This window comes from Cavia porcellus, unplaced genomic scaffold, assembly GCF_034190915.1.
Source record: "Cavia porcellus strain 051 isolate PalLab524CR breed Dunkin Hartley unplaced genomic scaffold, mCavPor4.1 scaffold_20, whole genome shotgun sequence".
In the NCBI taxonomy this organism is placed as follows: Eukaryota; Metazoa; Chordata; class Mammalia; order Rodentia; family Caviidae; genus Cavia; species Cavia porcellus.
The window spans coordinates 39,537,501-39,547,834 of NW_026947503.1; the positions used below are offsets into that span (position 1 = coordinate 39,537,501).

The 10,334-nt window shown below is 34.8% G+C and overlaps 1 pseudogene; it reads left to right on the plus strand.

Moving 5' to 3' along the window:
* Positions 1-203: 203 nt before the first annotated feature.
* On the plus strand, positions 204-560 carry LOC134471872 (small ribosomal subunit protein uS19-like; annotated as a pseudogene).
* Positions 561-10,334: the final 9,774 nt, after the last annotated feature.

Sequence of the window (10,334 nt, forward strand, 5' to 3'; positions counted from 1 at the left end):
AATTTCTGTGTTCTTTTCTGAAAACATGGCAAAAAGATGGAAGTGGAGCAGAAAAAGAAGCGAATTCTCTGCAGCTGCTGGACATGTCCTCCAATCAGCTGCCAGACACGTCCTCCAATCAGCTGCAGGACAGGTCCTCCAATCAGCTGCCAGACACGTCCTTCAATCAGCTGCAGGACAGGTCCTCCAATCAGCTGCCAGACATGTCCTCCAAGGAGTTAATGCATTTCTGCAGTGCACAGAGTGGCAGCAGCTGCTGAATCCAGGCCTGAGGTGAAAACATCTCTGGCTACTCAAGCTCCTGCGCGAGGTCAAAGGAGGCAGCACCCATGGAGAAGAAAAGGGGTGGTGAAGACACTCTTATGGGACATGATCACCCTGCTTGAGATGGTAGGCAGCATGGTGGGCGTCTACAACGGCAAGACCTTCAGCGGGGTGGAAATCAAGCATGAGATGATCTGCCACTAGCTGGAGGAGTTCTCCATCACCTACAAGCGAGTGAAGCATGGCCGGCCTGCATTGGGGTTACCCATTTCTCAAGCTTCATTCCTCTCAAGTAGCCACTTGGCCAATAAAGCCACGACTGCAACCCCCCCCATAAAAAATTTTTAAAAATAAAAATTCTGTGTTTTTAAACAGTATTTTTAATATATGTCCCCTTATCTGACTCAATGCAGATTCTTTTTAGCCAGTGGTTCTCAAATTAGCATGAGTTAGAATCTCTTGGAGGGCTTGATAAAATGGTATTTTGGCTTCCACTCCTGAATTTTTATAAGAAAGAAATTGACCTTAGAATTTACATTTCTAACCAGTCCCTGTTGTTGCTATTTATATTCCCAGCATTCTGACCACACTTTAAGAAAAAATGTTCTAGAGAACAAACCCAGAAATAGAATTCTTTTGCCAGGTACATATCTCCAGCATTATTAGATACTGCTAAAATTCTTCTAGAGTTGGCCATTCCTTCAAATATAAATTTTGATATTATTATCCTTATTGTTAATTTTCTTCGTCTTTCAACACTCAGTAAAATTTCATATTTTAGGATTGAAAGTATTATTGTCAATATGATGTGTAAAACGATTATAACGAGTTTTAATTTACATTTCTGGGGTACTAATGAAAAACATGACTACATATTTTGTATTGCTGTTTGTTCTACAGTAAATTCTTTGTTTACACCATTTGTCCATTTTTCTACATTGTCTTCCTTTAACAGTTGTGGAATTTTTCATTATGCATACTTAAAAACCTTTTCTATTATACATGTGGCAAATAACTGTGAGCATTGTTTGCCTTTCTGTATTTGATGACCAGGATTTGTGTTGTTGTTTTTTCCCCTAACTCAGAGAGGATGAGATATTTGTCTCTCTTTATGGGACGTGGGTACTAAAATATACTGGTAGAACTGAAGTGGCATCAATTTTCCTGCTTTCTGTTCTCTATATACAGTGTCTGAAAAAATTATTCTGAGATCAAAATTAGCACACCATGATGGGTTTTAATATTTTTACATATTTGTTCATATTTGGGGATTTGCATTTGAACAATTTCTAAGAAGTGTATTTCACTATATAAAAGTATATTCTTTGGATATGTAACACCTATGCATAGACTACAAATCATAGCTTTGCATTAAACTATTAAGCAAAGATCATTTATATTTAAAAGTATAAGATGGAGAATTTGAAGGGAGTATGAAATTTAAGTTTTTAATGCAGTATTTGCTCAAAAAAGAGCATTTTTAGGCATCCCACAATCAAGTTAAGAAAACCAAAAAGAGTTGTAGGATATAGGGCTAAGGTCCTCACTCTGTAAACAACCTGAGCCCGAGCAAGAGAGGCAGATGTGGGAGTGTTACGTCGAGCCCAAGGTGAGTAGCCTGCATACAATAAAAGAGAGAAAAAGAGGATTGCTCCTTCCTCACTCTTCTTGTTGCTTTTGCTGTCTTCATTTGCCTTGAACCCTTGTTCCCGTGCCACGCTGCCTTGGAGTCAGCTGATTATGAACTGAAACCTTCAGCCCAGGGTGAGTAGCCTACATACAATAAAAGAGAGAAAAAGAGGATTGCTCCTTCCTCACTCTTCTTGTTGCTTTTGCTGTCTTCATTTGCCTTGAACCCTTGTTCTCGTGCCACGCTGCCTTGGAGTCAGCTGATTATGAACTGAAACCTTCACAAACTGTGAGCTAAATAAACCTTTCCTTCCTTAATTTTGGGCATCAAGTATTGTGTCTCAGCAATGAGAGAAAAGTAACTTAAGACAGTTATTAATATATCTAGAATACTTATGACGAGTTTAGTTAAGGTGAAAACTCAGTCTATGCTAACTACTTACCTTATTCAATCTTTTAAAAATAATCCTGTATTTCTTATCAGACTGATTGAATATGTAAGTTAAAAGAGTCCAAACTCAAAAATGTTAAACACTTTGTTTAAATGCACAAAGCTCATAGGAGAGTAAAGCCACTATTGAATATTGTTCTCTTATTTTTTTTTAAAAGCTAGTCCTTTAGTAATGCCAAATCTTCTAAGAAAAGATAGCACAATTTTGGTTTATAAAAATAGGACCTCACTACTTAAATTGAGGTCATGCTGGTTATCTTGTTCCCTTCCCTAGATGAATTACATCCCATACACAGAATGAATCCTAGAAGATGAATTCCACACAGGAAAAAATAATGAGGCTATTGGAAACACATACAAACCATCATGCAAGTGTAAAGGAACAGAGATGAAGAGTGAGGAGATTCATTTTATACTACAAAGCAATTATACACAAACTTTTTGAAATTATTTCAATATAAAGAAAGAACTTTCTCTTCCAGAAAAGCTTCAGACATATGATCCATGACTTATTAGCTTTCTTTATCTAAAACTATGTTAGAAGAAAGTATTATTCTAACCACATGAGGAAGTAAACAGAAACCAGGAAAGACAGTTTCTTCTTGGAGAAAAGTTAGCTATGAACATGAGCTAAAAAAATAATAATTATATAACACATATAGTAATAATGAAAATGGGGAGTTTCTACAGACGGAGGGAACTAGAAGAAAGGAGAAGGGGGGAAGAATGAATCAAAGTATGTTATGACCTTGCACCTACTCCCCATAATGAATATAAACTTCATGAACTACAAACATATACTAATAAAATGAAATTGAGAAAAAAAGTTGTTGTCAGCAAGAGGTAGCTTAACCTGAGAAAGTTCTCTCCATGTTTTATGCAATACAAACCATTTTCCACATTTTCTAGTCATAAGTTATTGGATATGATTCCATTACTATATATTTTGCCTTGCTTTTGTTAACAGATATGTTCAATCTTTAACATGACCCCTTAAGAGACTCCATTCAAGTATATATCTCAGTAAAGTTTCCAATTTAAAAAAATATTCCTTAAAAATCAATGTGTTGGGCTGGGAATACAACACAGTGGCATAGTTTCTGCCTAGCAAGCATGAGGTGGTGAATTTGATTCTAGGAAAACAAAAAACAAAAAACAAAAAACAACAACAAAAAAAAACTAAGTGGTACAACGAGTGTGTTTGTTAACATAGGAATATCTACATTGATTTCAAAAACAGATTAGTGTAATGAATTAATAAACATAATGCTAACTCTGAACTGAAATGAATTCCCACCACTCTGCCTCCTGATATCAAGCTGGTTCATCCAACTCTGGTTTATGACCCTGACCTCTTATTTCTTGAGTATCTCTATGCTTTCCCTTGGCAGTTTGTACTAAGGCTTTTCTGGATCTTATCTCAATCATACTATTTTTCAGACCGTGCCTGTCAACCAGAAAGTTTCTCATTCAATCAATGAGGAGAATTTAGGACTGCACATTCTGATTAATTTAAATAATTAGTATATCATATTCCAGCTTTTCTCAAACATTAGAATGCATAAATATTGCATGAGTGAAGAAAAAAATATACAATTTGAAGCTCCCAAATTCCATTGTCTCCACAATTGACTGAGTAGACATGGAATTGGGTGATTTATATTTTTACCAGTATTTCAGGTGATTTTCATGTGAAAAGTGCACAATTACCCTATCACTAAATTTGGTTAAAAAAGAATAAGGAGATTAATTAATCCTGTTAAGGGACTTTGTATGGAGGTTGAGTGTATAGCTAGGTGTTAGAAGACATGCTTTGCATGTGTGAAGCTGTGGTTTTAGTCTTCACCATCTTCCAAGTAAAGAAATTTTTGTAAAACTCGTAAGATAGTGATTTGATTAAAGATGATAGTGATTATCATGATGAGTACATTATTGGAAATGTTTGTATATTTTGTTCCAGGCAATTTAAAAGCAAGGTCATAATATGGAATGAAAAAAAAAAATGATGTGGTATTTTAATAAAATGGAGTACTACTCAGCTACAAAGAAGAATACACTTGAGGATTTTTTGGTAAATGCAACTTGAGAAGGAAGCAACTTGAGATCATATTAATAAGTGAAACAAATAAGACTTACATTGTAAATATTGTCTCCCTAGAGTAAAAAATTGAAAGAGTGAATAAGATAAACATATACAACAGATATTGTGAAAGGGAAAAGGAAAGGAACTGATCAAAAGGAAACAACAGCTGGCATAGGGGAAAGGAAAAATGAAAGAATGGAAAAGATTATATCATATTCAAGACCAAAATTATACTACTAATCTCTATTAGTTCATCAGAAAGAACTTTTCATTGTTTGACTGTTATTTATGCCTATGTCTTGTAATGCGAACAACTATTTTGAAGCTCAAAATGCCCAGCATGTTACCTGTCATTAATCTCCTACCATTTTGTTTTGAAATTTTGTTATTTTTATTCTTTTTTCATTTAAAGTAAAAAGTATGCATTCCTTTTTTTGTTCCGAATTTGTACATTAGAACTGATCATAGACCATGAAATCATTACATACAAGGCAATACTTTTTCATATTTTTCGGTTAGTTACATGGCTCAAAAATAGTTGCAAAAATGAAAAAAAAAGCAAAGAAAAATGGATTGCTAAAGACAGTGAATTATGTGTTTAAATTTTTATTTCTTTTTATAGTTGCATTTTTAAGTGTCCTACAGTTGTGCATTGCTTGCATTCTTGACTTGACCTAATGATGGAAATGTTTTTGCTTATTTGGGGAAGAAAGACTATTCCTTTTTTAAAAGAAAGTAATTATCTGCATGCATATATAGGTGCAAAGATCAGAGCAAAATGTAAAATATTTGTTACAAATGTTTTAATATTTGCTACCAATATGACAATTAAGACATAATTAATTGCCATATGGAAACTGAAAAAGAGCAGATTGGTAGGTAATTACTTAAGAATGAGATTTACTGGGCTCTGATGCAGAATCTTCTTCTGAAAACTCTGACATTTTATCTGTGTCATTCAGAGTAGGCAAAACCTGAAATATTTGTCAAAGGAAAAATGACTTCCTGAAAAAAGAAAAGACAAAATCAATTAAAAGGTAATTATAGAAGCACTGTATTTTTGTATTTCTATTTGAAAAGGAAGAGAAGATGAGTTTTCTACATAGTTTTGCTACAGCGAGACAATAAATGCCCAGAAAAACGGAAGTGAATAAAGCAGAGTGTGTTGCCAAATCTAGGCTAGAAACTGTGCAATCCGTGACTCTTATCTGTGTTGCATGCTTGGGTCAAATGTACTGCAATCTCAGACTTCACCATCTCTAAACACATACACACATACACACACACACACACACATACACACACACACACACACATTCACACAGATACACACACTCACCCCTTTCCTTTCTTCTATGAAGATTTTTCTCCCTGAGAAAACACAGAAATTTTAAGCATAATGTGCAAAAATAAAGGGGAAAGCTGTTTGCAAACAATACATGGCACTATAGTAAGGCTTGCTAATAATTGAGGGCAATTAACCATTTCACAGTAAAAATGCATGTCTGTAAGTTGGTAATTGCATTTTTTACCCTTATCTAAATCCAATTAGGTGATTTTTCTGGCGAAGCTATTGCAGCTTGGGTATCTATGGTAACCTTTGCCAAGAAAAAATAATGGCAGCTTTGTGTTGTTTATAATGAATTCATATTTAAAGAATTATTGAAATGTACATGTTCATAGTTTTAACAACTACAATAAGTCACAGATTATTTTTGCTTAGTGGTAACTTGTATCCCTTTGGGATGACAGGTCATACTGAATGGAAGCTCCAGTAGATTATGGCTACCAAAGAGAGAGATAATGCAGTGTACTTTGCCCTCCAGCATGGTCAGTAAGAGCTGCAGAGGTGCCATGATGTTCTGTTTTCAGACATACAGGGTAAGTGAAGCAAAGAGAAATTTGGTGAGATAAAACATCTCTTATCAAACATTCAAGAAATTGTGTCTCCTGGAATTTGAACTAACATCATTTCCATAATATTTAGTTGGATATTAGTCTGTCTCAGTAAAGATGGTAACAGGGGCTTCTTCATAATAAGTTATTTTTACCTGGTGTACAGAAAACAGCATATTTAATATAACATATTAACACATTAGAATGTATAATTTTATATGTCAGTTAACATGAATTTAATTAAATCCCAAAACTTCAACACAAAATTATTTTAAAATAATTTTTAAAAATGCTTATTTTTCAAGTTTCTATCTGTTCACTTTGGTTATAATTTCCATTTATATCAGAGTAGTCAATACTCTTAACGGCTTGAGCAAGATGGAATTCTGTGGATGTGACTAGAATTATAATTTTGTCATTGAGTAAAGAATGTAGGGTAATGTATGATAAGTTAGCCCCAGAGAAGGAGATTTATGCAATTAGTGAATGGAAAAGTTCTTTCTGCTTTTTATCATATTGCTCATATTCCAAAGCCTTGCTATGAGAAATGATAAAATATATGTGGTAGAATCCAAGCATATGACATGTCTTGCATACATCAGTTATTTTCTTCATAGTTCAATATTAATATGCTTGATTCTTAACTGATTGGAATTCCTGGCTCAATTGTATTTTAATTCTTTAGCAATTATTTGGAATTTAATTTTATCCTGAACTGCATCATTTAATTTTCAACCTGCAAATTACTTTGAACTCCCCAGAGATAATACTAACCAAGCAGAGAATGTTATTACTTTGTTCTTATTACTTGATAACTACAGGTACTAATGAAGACCTCTGATCATGGAGTTATTTATTTTCTACATGGTCCTTGATGTTGGCAGTTCTCCAATGGTCTGATTAATGTTAGGAGTTCCTTTCAGTGATATAAGATAGAGGGGAACACACTTTTTTATTCTCTATCTAGGTGGAAATATACTTGAGGCATTATTCCATTTCTTATGTACTTACAATTCTTCAGTGCCTAGTAGTATATCACTTGTTGAATCTCTACATTAACATTAAAACATTTGTAATCCCATGTCAATCCTACGAAGAAGATATTAGCCTTCTATCTCTGCACTTCTTTTTTATTACTGATAAAGAAGCTAATGAGCTAACCAGTTAGGTAATTTATTCAAAATCTCACAGCTAATATGTGGTAGAGCATATTAAATACCAGATCTTTGAAAGCCTAAATCTTATACTTATGCCATTTCATCACACACAGATTATCTCATTGTATCTAATACAATTAGTGTATTTATGAAGTGTGTAGTTTATTACATTAAAATTACGACTTATGGGTAGTAAAAGGACTTCAATGTAAATAGAAGACATAGTCAATTTCTTTTTTTCTCACCTTATTTGTTTTTATTTTGAAGGGAATAAAACTAAATGAAACAAAACAGAGTCAGTCAAAACAAATGGATGGACATGGTGGATGACTTAAAAACAAAATACAAGGAGATCAACAATGGCTACCATAATGCCTCTTGTTATCTTGAAAAGAATTTTCCATACCATCAGGCATACTGGAATCAAATGAAATAGTACAGATTAAAATCAATAAAAACAAAACAATGGAAACAGTACAGAACTTCAAAAGATGATGATAGTAAAACCACAATGGGTATCATAATGAATCTTATTGTTTTCAAAGTAGTTGCCTATACCATCAGACATGATACAATCAAACAAAACAAAATTGAATAAAATCAGTCAAAACAAAACTTTGAAAGCAATAAAGGGCTTCAAATCAAGCAAATATATTTTGTTATCTTTGAGATAGCTGTCCATGCCATCAAATATAATAAAATTAGACAAGTTGAAACAGAATAAAATCAAACTAAACAGAACAATAAAAACAATATGGGTTTCAAATCATGATTAGATTAACAATTGCCACTGCCTTCCCTTTTTTGACAATTCCATCCCCTTTCACTCTCACAGGATATATTGTACATTTTGGATCCCACTAATTCCCTTAGTTTTTATACTAGGGAGGCAACCAGCTACTCACCTAAGTGACTCTAAACCACCTTTTTACCCCTGAGCATAATCTCAAGTTGTATTCATTTACCTACAAGAGCCTAAAGATTATCTTTCTTTATAGCTAAGTAGTTTACCATTGTATAAAAGTATCATGGTTTTCTAACCAGTCTGCTGCTGATGGGCAAGCTACCCCAGTTTTTTTCTGGTTTCCAGTCACATAGAGCATTGTGTTGTCACCTTTGACTTTCAGTCTATAAACCCCATTTTGGTTAAATGTGTTTCTTGCATAAAGCATATTTATGGATCTTGTCTCCTGATCCACTCTGCCTGTTTCTTTTTATTGGTGAATTGAGGTCATCTATATCAGTAATTATGGCCAATATTCTCTGCCTCATCTCTGCCATGCTATCTTCCTGCCCTTGTTGCCTACTTCTCCCCTTCATTCCATTGTCTGCCCCATTCAGTGAGCCCACTCTGCCACTGTTCTGGAAACCATGGTCTTTTGTATTTCTATCTCTAGAATGTCCTTCAGTATTTTTTGTAGGGTTGGATTGGTGGTCATGAATTCATTCAGTTGTTCTTTGTCATGGAAGTAACTTGTTTCTCCATTAATTTTTGAAAGATAGTTTTGCAGGGTAAATCAATCTTCAAGACTTGAAATACTTTGCTCCAAGCTCTTCTTGATTTGATGATTTGTGTCTAGAAGTCTGACATGATTCTGATGAGTTTCTCTTTATAGCTGATCTGTTTCTTTTCTCTGACAGCTTTTAATATTCTGTTCTTGTGCTGAAATTCCGGGATCTTGCTAGTTATATATCTGGGTGTAGATTTATTTTGATTATAACTGGCTAGACTCCTATATGCCTTACTTATCTGAACATAATTTCCTTTTCCTATGCTTGGGAAGTTTTCTGTAATTATTTCTGTAAATAGATTTTTTAATTTCATTTGTGTTGACTACTTTTTCACTCACATTAATTATTCTTAAATTATGCTTCTTCACATCATCTTGTAGCCTTTGAATTGTTACTTCCTGGTTCCTTGTTATTTTTAAGAGATCTTTCCTTTCATGATTGCAAGGTCACATCTTTTAGTTTCTTTCAAGCGGTTTTTCCAGCTTTCAATAGAGTTTTTAATTGCCTGGTAATTTATTTGAATCTGTTTTATATACTCTAAGTCTTTTTATATTCTTCATTCAAAGTTTCCCCCATTTTCCTATCCTCCTCTATTCTTCCATCTATGTGTTCTTTAGACGTGCTTAACAATTCTTTTATTAGGTTTCTCATTTCCTCTTTTACCTGAGATACTATTTCTGTTCTAATTTCTTTTATAGCCTCGTGAAGTTGTTTATTTACTTCAGTTGCCATCACTTCACAATCTTCAGGTATGTGACTCGATCTCTTCCATGTTTACATCTCCTGAACCAGAACTTCTTGGGTTGGAGGCCAGAGACTGCCTCTAGTTTCTTCCTCTCCTCATACTCCTGGTTTCTTCCGGACAAGTGGGTAGTGGAGTCCCCGGCACTTCCTGTGTTGGCTACAATTTCTCTGAAGTGAGGCTGTTTAATTTTTCTAACCAGTGCTAGCTTGGGATATCTGATAGTGACCACTGGATGTGCTGGTATAGGGATATGTGCTGCTTTTCCCAGCCTGCTTTGTATCACCAGTGGTTGGTGGAGTGCAAGCAGGGGCAGGGCAGGCTGCCAGCAACCCCCGTTAAGCTGGTTAACAGCAGAGAGCCTGCAACACATAGAATATGTGCATGGGGCAGAGTTGGTTTGGGATAGATTTAGGGAAACCTTAGTGATGGTTGCACAGGGGCAGGACTCAGTCCAAGCAATTTCCACCAGTCTGCTCCCAGCTAGGAACTGCTGGAGGAAACTGGCTGCAGTTCTGGTTCTGGGCTTATCCAGCCTGACTCCAAAATAGCTTCCAGCCAGTCACCCTCTCCCATGAGAGGACTGAGTCTTCTGCACTC